Source organism: Schistocerca piceifrons, chromosome 2 (genome assembly GCF_021461385.2).
Source record: "Schistocerca piceifrons isolate TAMUIC-IGC-003096 chromosome 2, iqSchPice1.1, whole genome shotgun sequence".
In the NCBI taxonomy this organism is placed as follows: Eukaryota; Metazoa; Arthropoda; class Insecta; order Orthoptera; family Acrididae; genus Schistocerca; species Schistocerca piceifrons.
In genome coordinates, this window is record NC_060139.1 from 625,422,129 (window position 1) to 625,439,676 (window position 17,548).

Below are 17,548 nucleotides of genomic sequence, written 5' to 3' on the forward strand. Positions count from 1 at the left end.
CATCTTTGGCGCATGCGAACTTACTCTGTAACAGTACGAGTCCCGTTATTTTATAGTCACACCTTGTATATTTAAAAGTGCACAAAACTAAAGCTTATTACATTGTGAAGAGTAGTACGTTAACGCGATTCAGCACTGTGGTGAGCCGTCGGGCGTTTGAGCAATAAACAATGCAATTAGCCTTTGACAGTATGTAGTGTGTGACGTCAACTTTAACGCGATTTCATTGACAGAAACGTTGCGGAAATGTTCCACAAATTATTTCCAAAATCCATTGCAGGAATTACAGTAGAAATTTTCAATTAAGAATATGACGGGCTATCTTACACTAAAATGTGTTCACAATCTGCCCCTACCTTCTTACACTACTGGTCATTAAAATTGCTACACAAAGAAGAAATGCAGATGATAAACGGGTATTCATTGGGCAATTATATTATAGTAGAACTGATATGTGATTACATTTTCACGCAGTTTGGGTGCATAGATCCTGAGAAATCAGTACCCAGATCAACCACCTCTGGCCATAATAACGGCCTTGATAAGCCTGGGAATTGAGTCAAACACAGCTTGGATGGCGTGTACAGGTACAGCTGCCCATGCAGCTTCAACACGATACCACAATTCATCAAGAGTAGTGACTGGCGTATTGTGACGAGCCAGTTGCTCAGCCACCATTGACCAGATGTTTTCAATTGGGGATAGATCTGAAGAATGTGCTGGCCAGGGCAACAGTCGAACATTTTCTGTATCCAGAAAGGCCCGTACAGGACCTGCAACTTACAGTCGTGCATTATCCTGCTGAAATGTAGGGTTTCGCAAGGATCGAATGAAAGGTAGAGCCACGGGTCGTAACACATCTGAAATGTAACGTCCACTGTTCAAAGTGCAGTCAATGCGAACAAGAGGTGAGCGAGACGTGTAAGCAATGGCACCCCATACCATCACGGCGAGTGATACACCAGTATGGCGATGACGAATACACGCTTCCAATGTGCGTTCACCGCGATTTCGCCCAACACAGATGCGACAATCATGACGCTGTAAACAGAACCTGGATTCATCCGAAAAGTTGACGTTTTGCCATTCGTGCTTCCAGGTTCGTCGTTGAGTACACCATCGCCATGGTCTCCGAGCTGATAGTCCATGCTGCTGCAAACGTCGTCGAACTGTTCGTGCAGATGGTTGTCGTCTAGAAAACGTCCCCATCTGTTGACTCAGGGATCAAGACGTGGCTGCACGATTCGTTACAGCCATGCAGATAAGATGCCTGTCATCTCGACTGATAGTGATACGAGGCCATTGGGATCCAGCAAGGCGTTCCGTGTTATCCTCCTGAAGCCACCGATTCCATATTCTGCTAACAGTCACTGGATCTCGACCAACGCGAGCAGCAATGTCGCGACACGATAAACCGCAATCGCGATAGGCTTCAATCCGACCTTTATAAAAGTCGGAAACGTGATCGTACGCATTTCTCCTCCTTACACGAGGCATCACAACAACGTTTCACCAGGCAACGCCGGTCAACTGCTGTTTGTGTATGAGAAATCGTTTGGAAACTTTCCTCATGTCAACACGTTGTAGGTGTCGCCACCGACGCCAACCTTGTGTGAATGCTCTGAAAAGCTAATCAGTAGTTTAGTTCGGTCGAACTTCAGCAGACGAAACTTCCAGCCAGACGCCAGCCTACCATCAGGTCTCTTGCATACCGAATTGATTAATGTAGTTTATAAGATTTTAATATCTGCAGTTGTGGATGAAATTTATTCGGGTAGTGGCATTCCCGATGCAAATTTCGTTTCTCTTGCTCGTGCAGATGTCTAAGAAAGAGAAGCGTTTTGAATTTTACGTATAAATTGGGCTCTGCTAATTACTGCTATCTCGTTTGGACAAGAACTAGTCCACAGGGTTGTGTAGGAGGTTGGAGCCCGAAGCACGCAGGCGGCGTACCGAGATGCTCGCTCGCGCCACCTCCCGGCTGCAGCTGTCTGCGCGCCGCGCCCCGCCACGGCGTGTCGGCTTAGCGGCTGACGGCATTCGTGAACGATGTGACGCGCGCCGCGACCCCAGGCCCCCTACACCGGGATAAACTGCGCCGGAGATGTCGCTGACGTGGCATAAACCTATTATGGACGGGTTTTTCGCTATATTAAACTTGATCTTACACAGCGGCGAGGGGAAAGGCCGCGAGGAACGGATGGGTAGACATTCGCGAGGGCATCGAGTGTGAGGAGGCGAACTATGCAACACGCCTGGCGCGCCGACAATGCGGTACATCTCCGAACGACATACGGCGTACAAATCGATCAGCAGTTGCTCGGCTACTGTTCTGTAGTACCGAACACAGCTAGACAGCATCACTTAATACTAGGACCACGGCTGGGTCACTTGTGATGCGTTCCTTAATCCATTGGCCACTACTTTGTGTTAATGCATAGGCTGCTGAATTTTTATGTCATTATACAAAATAAGTTAATTAATGATCACACTTAACCTTAACCTTAAAAGAGAAAAGAATCCAGATTCACTTATAACTGCGGACGGAACTGTTCTGATCCCAGTGCTACAGCCATTATAGTAATCTCACATCGTTACATGTTTGTTTTCATGTCTTTCGCTCAACAAACTCACTTTTATGTCACTACCTGATGACGTTTCAGTTCTACAGCACTGCAGGGAGGGAGATAAGGTTGAAACATGTATGTACGTGTACTCATGTATAGCACAGCCAGTGCTTTTTTCCACGAAATACGGTGTTTTTAGTGGATTGGCTTCAAATGGCTCTGAGCACTATGGGACGCAACATCTGAGGTCATCAGTCCCCTAGAACTTAGAACTACTTAAACCTAACTAGCCTAAGGACATCACACACACCCATGCCCGAGGCAGGATTCGAACCTGCGACCGTAGCGGTCGCGCGGTTCCAGACTGAAGCGCCTAGAACCGCTCAGCCACACTGGCCGGCTTTTAGTGGATTCTAACTATACAAATAGTGTAGATGCAGACTGAAGCGAGGAATGAAAATTTGTACTAAGGCCGGGATTCGAATCGAGGTCTCTTGCTCACTAGGCAGATGCTTCACCCTGGCACAGCGGCATAGCACAACGGTACGGACTACCCTTGCACGCCTCCCTCCAAGATCCAGATTCCCCTATGCGCTTCAGCCCACTGGCATTCTCAAAAACTCGAACGGCCCTGCAGACGCTCTCCAGCTCTATTCGCATAGCTTGTTAGCATTGAATGTAACGGAGGATCCTGCCTGAAACCCAGGCACAGATGTTTTAGTCTAATAAAACTATGTGGTACCAGAGGTGTTGTCAGGTCTCAAACATTTATGATGTATATATTCATTATAGATATCTGTGACTTGATAAGGTCTCTGGAACCAAATAATTTCATTTAATTATATAGCATACAAGTTTATTATGGCAAAACGTTTAAAAACAGAAGAGAACATTTTAAATGACGTGAATGAAATTTTGACTCACGAACCTCAGGGTGAGCCGCTGGAATTTTCATGTGTGGAAAAACTGCCACAAACTGTACTTTCAGATTGTTCATCAGAAAATAATGTTAAACCACATCATGATTTACTGATTTCCGACGCAGAATATATGCATGTTTCTTTATTTATTTTATAACTGTTTATCTGTCTCCTGCACAGACATATTTTTCGATTGCAACGATTACGTTTATACTTTGGTGTAACCAAACTTGAATGAGATAAGAAACATCACAGGTGACAATATTTTCTCCTCCTTGGCTGTCTCAGAAACCTTGAAAGCGAATGATACGAGTATAGAGGGTTGAGGGCAGCAGGGAAATACCAGTGTCTAGCAAGAAAGCAACAAGAGATTCTTGTTGGAGAAGAAAGATACGACACTGACGGTTTTTAGGGAAAGAGCAGCTACGAATGTCCTGATTCTCCGTACTGTCCATGCTTATGTGAAAACTGAGGCTGGTTTGAAAAAGAAGCCGGCTACAGTTACATTTTATAACTGCTGAAAATATGGAATGGCCGTGCTCGATGAAATGGCTCGTAAATACTCAGTCAAAGCACCACCCTGACTTTGGCCTGTTCAGACATTTTACAACTTGTTTGATTTGCTTAGGAAGACAGCGCCGCTCCCGAAGATATGCCTGAGTGACAAGAAAAGCTAACACATTCCCTTGCAAAGTCTGACTGCGCTGGAAACAAATCATTTGTGAAGAGTCACAGGTGTAAGAAATATGTCTGCAATTAATGCACATCAATCTACTATTATTTGAGCTCATTATGTGATGCCGGCCAGTAAAAACACCCAGCAAAGATAAGTAAGTTTTCTTAATAATATTTGGTAATTTGAAAAGAGAGAATTTACTTTTGTTGATTTTATAATAAAATGTCCAACACTTTTAAGAAATATATTCATTATTAGCCACAATATCCCACTGACGCAAGATAACAAAATGTAAAGATACTGAGTCATAAGTAATCCAGCCGCGGTTTCAGATACGACGAAATATCAGCGGTTCTAGTGTTAACCTGTATCTAACGAGGCAACGCAGTGGTTTCAGCCGTCCGGCCACGCAGTTTTAAGTTTTCCTTGGTTTCACCAAACCGCTTTAAGTGAATTTTGTGAAAGGTCCTCGCGCAAAAGACAGGGGGCCGGGGGGAGTTCCTGCCCGATTCTCGTCCAGGTAGAGCACTTGTACCATTTCCATCTGTAATAATCTCGTCACCGACGGGACGTTTTGCACTTCAACATGAACTTTTCTGAGATTACTCCGTCTTTTTTTCCCTATGATAGAAGACATCCTACGTCTCTGTATTACTAAAACTCCTCACGAGCAGTACAGCAGCCTCAACTACGGCTGCCTACAAGACGAACTTTTAACCTGTCGCTTTAATTATGTTGTCGGCGAGCGAGTTAGCCTCAGGTAAGCGTTTGTACGCTGCAGTAGTTTTAAATTAACAGCAAATATAACAAGATTCTCTTTTATGGCTGCTCTTGTTAAGAGAAAGCTAAAATAGAATAACAGCCAAACTCAGTTTTCAGAAAAATAGATGTTTGACTGGGATCCATTGTAAAGTCTTAGAATGTGTTATTCTTAAACGAACGACGTTGGTTACCGAAGGTACGAGGCTTTTTTTAATCAAAAAACACTTGGCTGATAATAACTACTGCGCAATATGGAATAGTGCTATACACTGTGAGTGTTAATAATTCTGACGAAGCTGTAGTTCATGTTACATGTTAGATATTAAACACTCTTTCAAGGACTCACTTGTGTAGCTCTGTTGCTTGAATGTTCCCGTATTCCCTGTTATCATCGAATATCATCAGCGATTGCAGGCATGACGTCACAGGCGACATTACCACCGCTCAGTAGCCCACTACAGCCATGACATATTGTCGTGTCATTGTGTTTCTGAGTTTTTCGAGTGTGTACACTGTTATTTAGGTGTGCGTGGTATTTTAGCAGCGACTGATGATCAAGTGCAGAGTTATGTTACAGCTATTAATGTATGAATGGGTCTAAGACTAAGTTTTGAATTGTTTTCAGTGAAAGATGGCGGTTTTTGTGTGGTCAGGAGTTGTACTAACCACAGTAAACAACGAAAAAAGCTAGGAATTAAGTTTCGTATACTTCCTTAGAATAATGGAACGAAACGAGAATAAATGAATGCTTGTAAATGTGTCGGTTCATTTATAGCTGATAATGCTTGAGTGTGCTGGATACATTTTGACGATCCAAATTATGAAAGGTATATGAAAAATGAACAGTTAACTCTTCTTCTGAAATGAAACTCGACAAGTGATACTGTTCCAACTCTATGTCTCCTAGTGTTTTTAGGGGGCAGTAACGAGCCTAATAACGACAGAAAAACTCAGGAAAAAATAGAAGTTATCGTACAGAAACAGAAGAGATTTATCAGGTAAATGTATTACCAACTAATCAACAAACTGCTAGTAGGGAGAACATTAACTATGAAAACAACCAATAATGTTAATGCGACAATAAGCCTATGTGACAAGAATTAGAAACTACGGAAAAACAAAAAAAATTACGTAAAAAGATACACATTTACAGGGGCACCTCTATCGTTTTATTGCTGAGGTAATATAAAACACTATCGCAAAGTAATTGAGGGTTCTTTCTCAGACTGTCAAAAACAAGTGGTAGATGTCCTTTGGAAGCATTGTCTTTGCGTATCACCGATAATGCGAAAACTAGCCTAGATAAATTTTAGGAAACAAACCATCTTTTGGATATTTCTTAACCAAATTTCGGTTGAGAGAAAAACTTTCAAATAAAGGCAAATTTATTTTTTATATCAGTAATAAATAAGTTAATAACACGAAACATTCCTGTTGTAGTCACAATTGTGTACATGTTTAACGTATGTGTGCAGTGTGCTTATGAGGTTCTGTGAGGTGCGGTGCGTTGGGGCGACAGGATCAGCGATGACGTCACCGTTCACAGCACATCTGCGAGTGATACTTGCCATGCATTCCAGTAACCTTTCATGTTTCCTGTATTGTGATAATGTTGCGTACCCTACCGGGAGAGTGATGACGATGTTTGGTTTGTGGGGCGCTCAACTAAGCGGTCATCAGCGCCCATACAAAGTCCCAATTTTTTCCACAGTCCAATTTTTTACACAACCCAATCTAGCCACTGTCACGAATGATGATGATGATGATGATGATGATGATGATGATGAAACGATGAGGACAACGCAAACACCCAGTCCCCCGGCAGAGAAAATCCCCAACCCAGGCGGGAATCGAATCCGGGAGCCCATGATTCAGAGGGAGCTTACCGGGACAGTGCGACTCCGAACTCAGTTCTCGACGTTGCTCTGACTACGGCGACAGACACCCACAAATAACACCACCGACCCTTGGCCGGTTCTCCACCCGCGCTACTAGAGTTCACCAGAGATGGGACAATCTGCAAGAGAGAAAAAAGAAGGAGGGAGGCCGTATTAAAGTATCCCGAGGGAGCACCTGGTCCCGCGCGTTGCGTGCGCAGTTGCAGCTGCCGAGGAAATTTTCGCGGAGTCTGCACGGGCGGAGCGGCCAACAAACTTCTCGAAATTAGTTAATTAAACTGTATTCTTACGCAGATATCTGCGCCGGTTTAATTAAAATGGGACGGCAGGCTGGCAGGCGCAACAGCGCAGCCAGTGGCTCCCCAATATGACCACCAGCTTGCGCGCGGGCCGTCTTACAGGGCTACCAACCTCCTGCACACAAACATTTCTCTAGGCCTGCTCCACTCTCGACGAACAACGCTGCTTTTTCCATAGCATAAAATACCGTTGGCATCATTTTACCGACTCAAGACAACAATTTGCATTAAATAACTCCGATATTGGAAAACCTTTTAAAAAGAACAAAATTTATGGTACGTTCAAGAACTTATTCTCCAGCACGGCACACAGTTTTAATTACTCCCAAATGTAAGGCTCATTAAGTAAAAAAGAATGTCAGGTGCGAGTACGACACGCGCACTGAGGTAAAAATTTAATCATGTATACAGACAGTTCTTACATTTCGGGAATCGAGAACCTCGACGATTTTTGCCTGTTATGGACATTGATAGTGGCAAGACATCGCTCCGAGGGGTACCAGGACTTTCGAGGATGTTTTAATTTCAAGTCTGAAGTCAGACAACAAATGACAAAAGAAATACTTTTCCATGTGATATAATTACGAATCAATAATTTCCTAATCTTTTCCTTTACAAATGTTGTGAAATCTTTCTTCTTGCCAGATTTTATGATTCTCTATCAAAGGGAAATACCTATGAGTGAATTTGGGATTATCAAAATATGTGACATAAATGACCGTATCTTTCGTTTGGACAGATCTAGAAATTTCACTTGTTTATGTCACCAAGGGACTTTACACTGGATACGTGACATAGATTTCAACTTGATAAATGTATGCGTACCTGAGAAATAGGGTTTTGAGAAGTTAGACCGACAAACAGTCAGACGAACAACGACGTGAACCTACAAAGGTTCCTTTTCTCCAGATTAGGTACGGAACCCTAGCAAGACCAGAATAGCGCAGCTATCGAAAAACGTGTAGGCAGTTATTATTCACCTGAAGCACAAGCGTAGCTTTTCTTCAATCAGTGCTTCACAGTCAAGGAATATGTTTGTCGCAACATAGTCACATTCTGATGTACTACATTCTCCACAGAGGTTGATTCAAGTTCGATTCCCACTGTTGTTATAAATTTGATCCACCAAGGAAATCGTAGAGATAACCTAGACATGGCTTGGGGAACGTTACCTACTGAAGTGCACTTCGAGGCTGAGAACTGCTGAACTGACACATCTTCCATTTACGGATTATACTACTTCCTCTGGTTTTTATTGCTTTCTTGGTCGTAGTTCATCGCCTCTTTTCGTGGTTGTTTTACAGCAATCATTGCTTCTTTCATAGAGTGACGTTCCTCTTTGCGACTATTTGCAGTCGTGGCTAACAGTCGCGTGTGTAGTTAATACTGGACGCTCCTATCCCGTAGACATGGTGACCCAGTGGAGCCGACGCGGTAGCTCAGCATGTTCCACCAGGGAACTGACCACGCTTTGTGAGAAAAAAAAGGTGAAGTCTTCATCGATGGAATCTGAAACATGTCATATAACATCTGCACGTAACTGATGAAGTAAAAACGACGAATAAAAAAACAGACATGGTGAAAGATGACAAAAAATAGTCTACACTTCAACCTTGTAAACCTAAAAGTCGCGGGATAGAATCTCAGTCGGACCATGGAAGTCTACCTTTAATCTAGCCTTTAATCAAGCCTGCATCTCTCATGGATATGAAAATTCGACGACGTGTGAACCGAATTTCACGTTTCCCTGTTGGGGTACACAGGTGGGCAAGGGACACGCAAGTCGACGAAGTGGCGTCCAGTGGATAGACTTGCACAAGGCCTTTAAGGCACAAAGAACTATTAATCGCTTCTTAATATTACACTGCTTTTTGTAGCCCTGAACTGAGCTCAGCACCATTGTTTTCACCACCTGTAATTTTGAGAGGCCTTTCTAAATGCTTATGCTTCATTGCTGTATTTCACGACTAAAATCTGCCGTATTTTGTGTAGGACTAACCAGGTTTCATATTTTCGTTATTTACACTCAAATCAAAACAACAAGTCCTGAAGATAGTCATTGACTGTGGATATTTTATCACAGACACAGTCCCTTTGACTGTTTAGAGATGTCACTAAACCCGCCCAAAGGTGTAAACAACCATGCATGAGCAGCGCCTATTAGACGGAGGGGTCCGACAGCTGGACAGATCCAGCCAATCCACCAGAAAGGAGGTACACTGTTCGTGTTGTCTGTAGTTCAGCCATGCCTAGGAGGTCAATACCGCGGTTCGATCGCGTCCGCATTGTTACCTTGTGCCAGGGATGGATCTCAAGAAGAAACTCTCCAGGTATCTCGGAGTGAACCAAAGCGATGTTGTTCGGACATGGAGGAGATACAGAGAGACTGGAACTGTCGATGAAATGCCCCGCTCAGGCCGTCCAAGATCTCAGAGAAACCCTGACAGCAACGTCACCATGTTGAATAAATGCTTTTCGTGCAGCCACAGAAGGTCGTGTTGCGACTCAAACTATGCGCAATAGGCTGCATGACGCGCAACTTCACTCCCGACGTCCACGGTGAGGTCCATCTTTGCTACCATGTCACCATGGTTCAAGTGGCTCTGAGCACTATGCGACTTAACTTTGGAGGTCATCAGTCGCCTAGAACTTAGAACTAATTAAACCTAACAAACCTAAGGACATCACACACATCCATGCCTGAGGCAGGATTCGAACCTGCGACCGGAGCGGTCGCTCGGCTCCAGACTGTAGCGCCTAGAACCGCACGGCCATTCCGGCCGGCTATGACACCATGTAGCGTGGTACAGATGAGCCCAACAACATGCCGAATGGAAACCTCAGGTTTGACATCAAGTTCTCTTCACCGATGAGTGTCACATATGCCTTCAACCAGACAATCGTCGGAGACGCGTTTGGAGGCAACCCGGTCAGGCTGAACGCCTTAGACACACTGTCCAGCTAGTGCAGCAAGGTGGAAGTTCCTTGTTGCTTTGGGTTGACATGTGAGGCCGATGTACGTCGCTGGTGGTCATGGAAGGCGCCGTAACCGCTGTAAGATACGTGAATGCCATCATTCGACCGATAGTGCAACCATATCGGCAGCATGTTGGCGACGCATTTGTCTTCGTGGACGACAATTCGAGCCCCCATCGTGCACATCTTAAGAGTAACGACATCGCTCGACTAGAGTGGCCAGCATGTTCTCCAGACATGAACCCTATCGAACATGACTGGGTCAGTTTGAAAAGGGCTGTTTATGGACGATGTGACCCACTAACCACTCTGAGGGATCTACGCCGAATGGCCGTTGAGGAGTGGGACAATCTGGACCAACAGTGCCTTGTTTAACTTGTGGATAGTATGCCACGACGAATACAGGCATGCATCAATGCAATAGCACTTGGTAACCACCAACTCTGAAGGCCTTGCTGCATCGTGGTACAACAAGCATTGTGTGGTATTGATGAGCAATAAAAACGGCGGGAAAGACGTTTATGTTCACCTCTATTCCAATTTTCTGTACGGGTTCAGGAACTCTCGAAACCAAGGTGATGGAAAACTTTTTTTGATGTGTGTATAATTTAATTAAACTTATACTCTAATTAAATTAGATTACAGGCTTGAGGTTTGTAGCTCAGTGACAGTTATTGGAGATTTATTTTCTGTTTGTTGTACAAAGAGTAATCTGAAAGCAAGTTCCGACGGAGACACACATACACACACACACACACACACACACACACACACACACACACACACACACACACCTATCTTTTTTTTTTACTGAAGTACCAGTCCTGCAGTCACTTTGCACGAAGACAAGCCTTATTGACATCTCCGTACCACATCTAAAACTGGAGTTATCTGTTGTGACAGTCGAGTGGCAAAGAATGTTTCACAAAATATCATCCTGGAATATGTTGCCAGTAACGAAAACTTTCGAGTTCAAAATAAATTCAGGCTTGACGAAGCAAAGCCGAAGAGAATCGTTGAGAGTTGCTCTAAATTGTCAAAATAAGTCCTTTAGGTTGGTTCAACCAAGATTTTGAATTAGTATTTAAGAAGTGTTATAAGGGCGTTGTGGACTCGGGGTAGAACTTGGATGCCTACTTTTGAAGGACAGCGTCGTTCGCATACAGCGTTCTTCCAACAGAAATATCTGAGTATATCTCATAGGACGCCTCAGAAATCTTCTATATCCTTCTACAAATGACTAAGTTAACTAACATCCTACGCTTCAAACAGCTGCAAGGAAATGCGATGATCTCGCTCGCGTCGGATGTACTGCGTTTCACTTCAAAGCGACAACGAGGACAGCAACATCACACGTACAAGACACGTCCAACTACGTCATTTGTCGTTAACGTTCGCTCACTATCACAGCAGTCGTTTCCTGTTGCGCTGTTCGTGGATGTAAATTTTTAAAAATATCTTTTGATGCGTTTAAGCAAATACTCTCTAACTGTTTCTAAAGCTAACGGAAGATTAGAAGGACGACAATTTTATTAGAAGGCGATGCTGTACAGCAACTATTAAAAATTAACGGTGGGGTGCCAGATCAGAATTCCGATCATGAACCTCACAAGAATGGGTCTAGTATCTTACTGTGAGGATTATCGCACAGAATGGGATTTGCTAGTGGCCTGGAATGTATTTTGTATCAGAGAGCCCTGTCGTTAACAGGAAACAGCATCGACGTTTTCCGCAACACACTGCGAGACGTGGGAAGTTTGCCAACCGCGCATCCGCGTTGTGGTGATGTGTTTGCACCGTGCCAGGGCTGACAACATGATTGATGGGATGGAAGCGCGACACACGGATTCAAACAGATCAGGCAATGTCGGTTTCTTGTTCCTGTGTCTCCGCTCATACGTCAACGTCCCTACACGTGCCCTGCCTCTTCTGCAAGCAAATGCTGTACCAGATTCATTTGCATGCTTTTAGTCTAATAGGCACACCATGTCATACGTCCCTTGCTACTTCTGTCTGTGGACTAAATCGACAAGCGGAGTAGTAGTAAACCGTACTGTTCTGCGCTCGGACAGCTGAGAAACTGTATTCTGGAATACGTGAAGCAGAATTGCCCGTTGACCATTTAAGTCCCTCTGTTCACACACAGGCTTACACGAGATTTCCCACGGAAAATAGAAGCTTGGGTAATCGGAACGCGGCTTGAAACCTACTCCTTTAGAATAAGCGTTCAGTGTGTTAACAGTTTCACCCCTTCGCTTGGCAACATCAAGCATAACAGCATCAGACTGCACATGTAAGTCACCCAGAACAGTACTGCTGCAACGACATAAGTACCTCAAATACTTACGCGGGGATAACCGTTCGCTGGAGACAAACAATTTGACTGATAAATTTATGTTTGTAATTTCTAATAAGTAAATGAATAAATACCCAAAGCAAAATATAAGCTGCAGATAACACAGGAAAGAGGCTGAACGTGGGTAAAACTCACAAGTTAGCACCGTGTTGACGCAGCAAGTGAATTGGCGAATAGGCCTCTTCCCCACTCCTCTATGTCTTTAAGCTCCTGGGCTGGCTCCTGGCAATATAGTTTAACATATATTGCCGGTAAATAATACGGTCCACTTCAAGTAATGTAGGCAGTGCCAATATTTTATTACTCACCGTTTAATGCAATAAATATCTGATGGGCGCTAGTATATTTCTATATGTGCGTCTGCTCTGTTTAACAAGAGAGACAGACAGGGAGAGAGAAACGGAGAAGGAGACAGAGAGAGAGAGAGAGAGAGAGAGAGAGAGAGAGAGAGAGAGAGTAATCTTCTCATCTATTTACAAAATTCGGATATATATTGCTCAAGTGAAGGTCTAATCGATTTGCAAAATAAATGAACGTAAAATTAAGAGATAAACATAGTACAGTCATTAAGTTCCGAGACCAGGCGCATAGTCGCCGCGGTATGCTAACGTCCCGGTAAGAGACAGTTGAGTGCATGCACTTCAAGGAGAATTACGGTTGTTCTGCAGTACTGAAGATGATCTGAGGTTTCTCGACTGAATCATAAACGAAGAAGAAACATGGTGTTTCCTGTGCGATCTGCAACTGGGGCCACAATCCTCCACCTGGAAAACGCCAACATCACCACGGCGGAAAACATCGTGACAAGACAGGTCAAAAGGTAGTAGTGATGCTTGAAATGTTTTTTGTAATCACTTTATTTACTTATTCAAATGGAATTGTTGACATGTTGTACCCAGAAGGTACAACAGTAAACAAAACCCGCTGTAAGCAAATCCTTGAGCATTTAGATGATTCATTTCGTTGTAAGCATCCTGAGCTTTGGTGTGGGAAGAATTGGCTGTTTCTGCACGACAACAGTCCTACGCGTCGCTCTGTCCTCGTCTTAGAGAAATTTGTGAGGATATGGTCACCGTTACGGCACACGCTCCGCACTCACCTAACCTCGCACCATGCGGTTTTTGTCACTTTTCCTACTGAAAGCACTCCTACGGCCGAAGAGATCGTGACTACCGCAAGAGAAGACGTACGGGGCTTTCTTGCCAAAATGTGCCAGCAGTGCGTCCACCAGCTGTACGGACGCTTACAGTCGTGCTTAACGGACAACGGCGAGTATTTTGATTGAGGATGAGGATTTGTTTGCGTGAAAACCCTTGTCGTATGGCGTAGAGGTCACAAGCCAATTAAAAAAAAAATCGTAGTGTTACGCGGCATCTTGTGAGGCATAAGGGTCCTTGAGGGTGCCTACTCTCCAGGCGTCAGTCTCAAAACTTAATGGCTGTAGTAGAATAGCACTACTTTCAAAATCATGGAAGAAGACTGGTTGCCTTACGTCACAGCCGGTGGAGTTAGTGATATTATAGCTTGAAACAAGTTTCCCGTACATGAAACAGAACATTAACAAATCAGTGGTGACGCTCTGTCATCTGCGCTAAAGTTCAGAACACATTTCGTGTGAGATTTGTTACAAGAATATGACTGAACTGCCTATAAACTGCTGCGAATCAAGAAATATACCTCTTGCAGTCTTTCTCTGGGCTCTAATAAGCTGAAGCAGGCATTAACATTCCAAGGAAATGATAACGAGATTTTCCAGTTTCTCTGTTCCAGAGCCAGCTTTCTTTAATGACCCCTGCACGTGATTTTCGGCCAGCCCATATTAGAAAGAAAAACATAAAAGAAGAGACGAAGGGACACTGACAATTTATACCTTTGAAATTAAATAAATGAGCGTTAGCTGCGAGTGCGAACTGTTTGCCTTAAGACTTGACCAAACCTACTGCAAAGGCACCATGCTACTGTCCAGATCAACACACGGATTCAGCAGTTGCGATAGCGTATTTAGGATGACTCTAGTCTGGAGATAACCGTTGCAGTGAGGTGACAAAAATCACGGGATGCAGATAACCGCTCGACTGAGGTGACAAAAATCACGGGATGCCTTCTGATTCCGTGACGGACTAGTTTTGCCCAGCGTAGCGCAGCAACTCGACGTGGCATGGACTCAACAAGTGATCGAAAATCCCTTGCAGAAATACTGAGCCACGCTGCCTCTATAGCCGTCCATAATTGCAAAAGTGCTGTCGTTGCATGATTTTGTTCACGGAGTGATCTCTCGTTTACGTCCCATAAATGTTGGATGGGATTCATGTCGGGCAGTCCGAGTGTCCGACCCATTCTTTCGAATTGTCGAGAATGTTCTTCAAGGCAATTGCGAACTGTTGTGGTCCGGCGACACGGCGCATTGTCATCCACAAAAACTACATACTTGTCTGGGACCATGACGTTCATGAATGCCTGCAAATGGTCTCCAAGTAGCTCAACATCCAGAGGACACAGTCCATTCCATGTAAATAGAGCCCACACCATTATGGAGCCGCCGCAAACTTTCACAATGCCTTGTTGACAAGTTGGATCCATGGCTTCGTGGGGTCTGCGCCGCACTCTCATCCTACCGTCAGCTCTTACCTATAGAAATCAGGACTCATCTGATCAGGCCACGGTTTCCCGGTCGTCTAGGGTCCTACCGACATGGCCACGAGCCCAGGAGAGGCGCTACAGGCGAAGTCGCGCTGGTACCAAAGCCAATCGCGTCAGTCGACTGCGGCTGTAGCCCATTAACGTCAAATTTCGCCGTACTCTCCAGAAGGATACGTTCATCGTAAACCCTACATTGATTTCTGAACTTATTTTATTCAGTAGTTTATACAAGCAGTTGAATTTCCTCATTTTCAGAAGACAGAAGGAGCGATCTGTTTTGCTTGCTAAAAACATTCTGAAGCCAAGATCACATAAATTTCTTCCTTTAAAAAAAGTCGATTTCGACAGACTTCGTTGTCATCTTCAGGTCTGTGACAAGGTGTATATACATGGAATATGTCTCACAACATTGATTAAAACGTAATATTTGAGATAAAAGTTTTAACCTGGCATTACAAAAAAAAAGGAAATGGAATTGTATATTTTCATACTTTCAAAAATCTTTTTGTTATGAAACGTGCTCATTTTAAGTTGAACCTTACACCACGTCATCATGTACACGATGCCTGTCAAAATTGGTTGTTTTAAGTAAAGAAATATTTATGCGATCTTGACTTTGGAGTGTTTCTAGAAAATTTCATGCAGTGTTGCTTGTCTTTTATCACTGACAACTGTACTCAAACGTCACTGGTCTCGGTCGTTAAATGAAAGCCGTGGCGTCTACGTTGTCACGGTATGAGTTAATGCCTGGACTTCGGTATTCTCGGTACACTCTTGACACTGTGGATCGCGGAATATTGAACTCTCTAGCGATTCCGAAATGGTATGTCTCACGCGTCTGGCTCCATCTACTATTCCACGTTCAGTGTCTGTTAATTCCCGCCATGCATCCATAATCATCTCGGAAACCATTTCACATTGATGAGCTGAGTACAAATGACAGCTCCGCCAATGCGCTGCCATTTTATACCTTGTGCACACGGTACTACCGCCGTCTGTATACGTGCATAATGTTATCCTACGACTTTTGTCACTTTGTTGCGTACTGACCAAGGTAGAAGATAGGAAACTTGCGGATGCGGACGTGCTGAGAATAGCTTGCTGGATAGCGGTTACTGGCAACTGAGAGGATGCCTGGCCACTTGGTCGGGGACTAGTGCTCTGCGAACGCAGGACACCGAAAATTCAAACCGTTCTCAGAAATGTTTGCCAAGGCGTCTCGTGACTGTTGGGCTCTTTGTGAAACCAAGGCGGTTGTGGAAACTCTGAGGCTATTTTGCAAAGATAAAACGAAGATCTCTCGACGGCTGCCAAACCTCAGACACAGCCAAGTTAAGCCGTTCTCGGAAGTGTTTGTCACGACGCTTTGCGACTCCTGGAGTTGTTACGGATGTTTAGAAGTTCTGGGAACTCCGAGACTATTTTACAAACGGAGGATGGGAGTGTGTCTGTAGCTGCCATTGACTGTAATATCTGTCGTCCTCAGGCAACAGTTATATCCTAAAATTTCTCTGACAGGAGCAAGAGAGGCAGTGACGTGGTAGGGAACTGAGTGACCAATGATAGCTCGTCGGTGTTATTATGAGATAGCCACTGGAGAGAGGGCAGAGGCTAGAATTTGTGTGTCGGGATACAGGAATGGAAAGAGTACAGAAGGCAGCGGGTGCTGGTCCTGAGTCAGGGCCGGTAGTGTAATTGTGAAGTGATGACAGTGGATTTGTAAGCAGTCCGGAGAACGAGAGGGTAATTCAGTAAGGAATGATGAGAACGGAGAGGCGCAGAGCTCACTGTCAAAGGTAACGTAACGTAGCAGACATTCTGTAGTTCCATTTATGGGTGAGAGCAGGTAATTATGATCCGTTGAAGATTGGATGACTTCTAGTTTGTGAATTTTACTAGCTGTCAGGAAGGAATGGAAGTGTCTAATGGTTAACGAAGACTACGTTGCATCTTATTGGTGACAGTGTAAAGACGAAACATTTATTAAACAGTATAAATACAGAGATTATATGAAGCCTTACTTGTCAGAGTATAAAAGGATGGAAATGTTTATTAAAGGATGTAAACAGAACACTTTCACTTTCAATTTATGTTTCTGGGTCTCTTTAACAGTTAGTCTCTACACCCGTAAGTGGTTTTATATTCTATGTGTCACCATTTCTTATTAAGTGTCCGACGTAATCTTTGTGTAGGGTATGTTTTTGTAGAGTGTCTGTATTTTGGCACTGATTTCCCTATGGTTCGACGATTCTTATGAACTGGCGCAGGGTCTTCGTGACTGTCAGATAGTCCAATGGTTCCCGAGTAGAGTAGTTAGCTTTGTGTCGCGTGTGAAAATTTTATAGTGATGCTGCCGACCCAAAATAATTAGAATTATCAGTATTGGAGAATTGGTATCAAATGCTGCCGAGAACAGTTAACCCCATTTAGGTAGCATACTTAAGGAAGGGAACA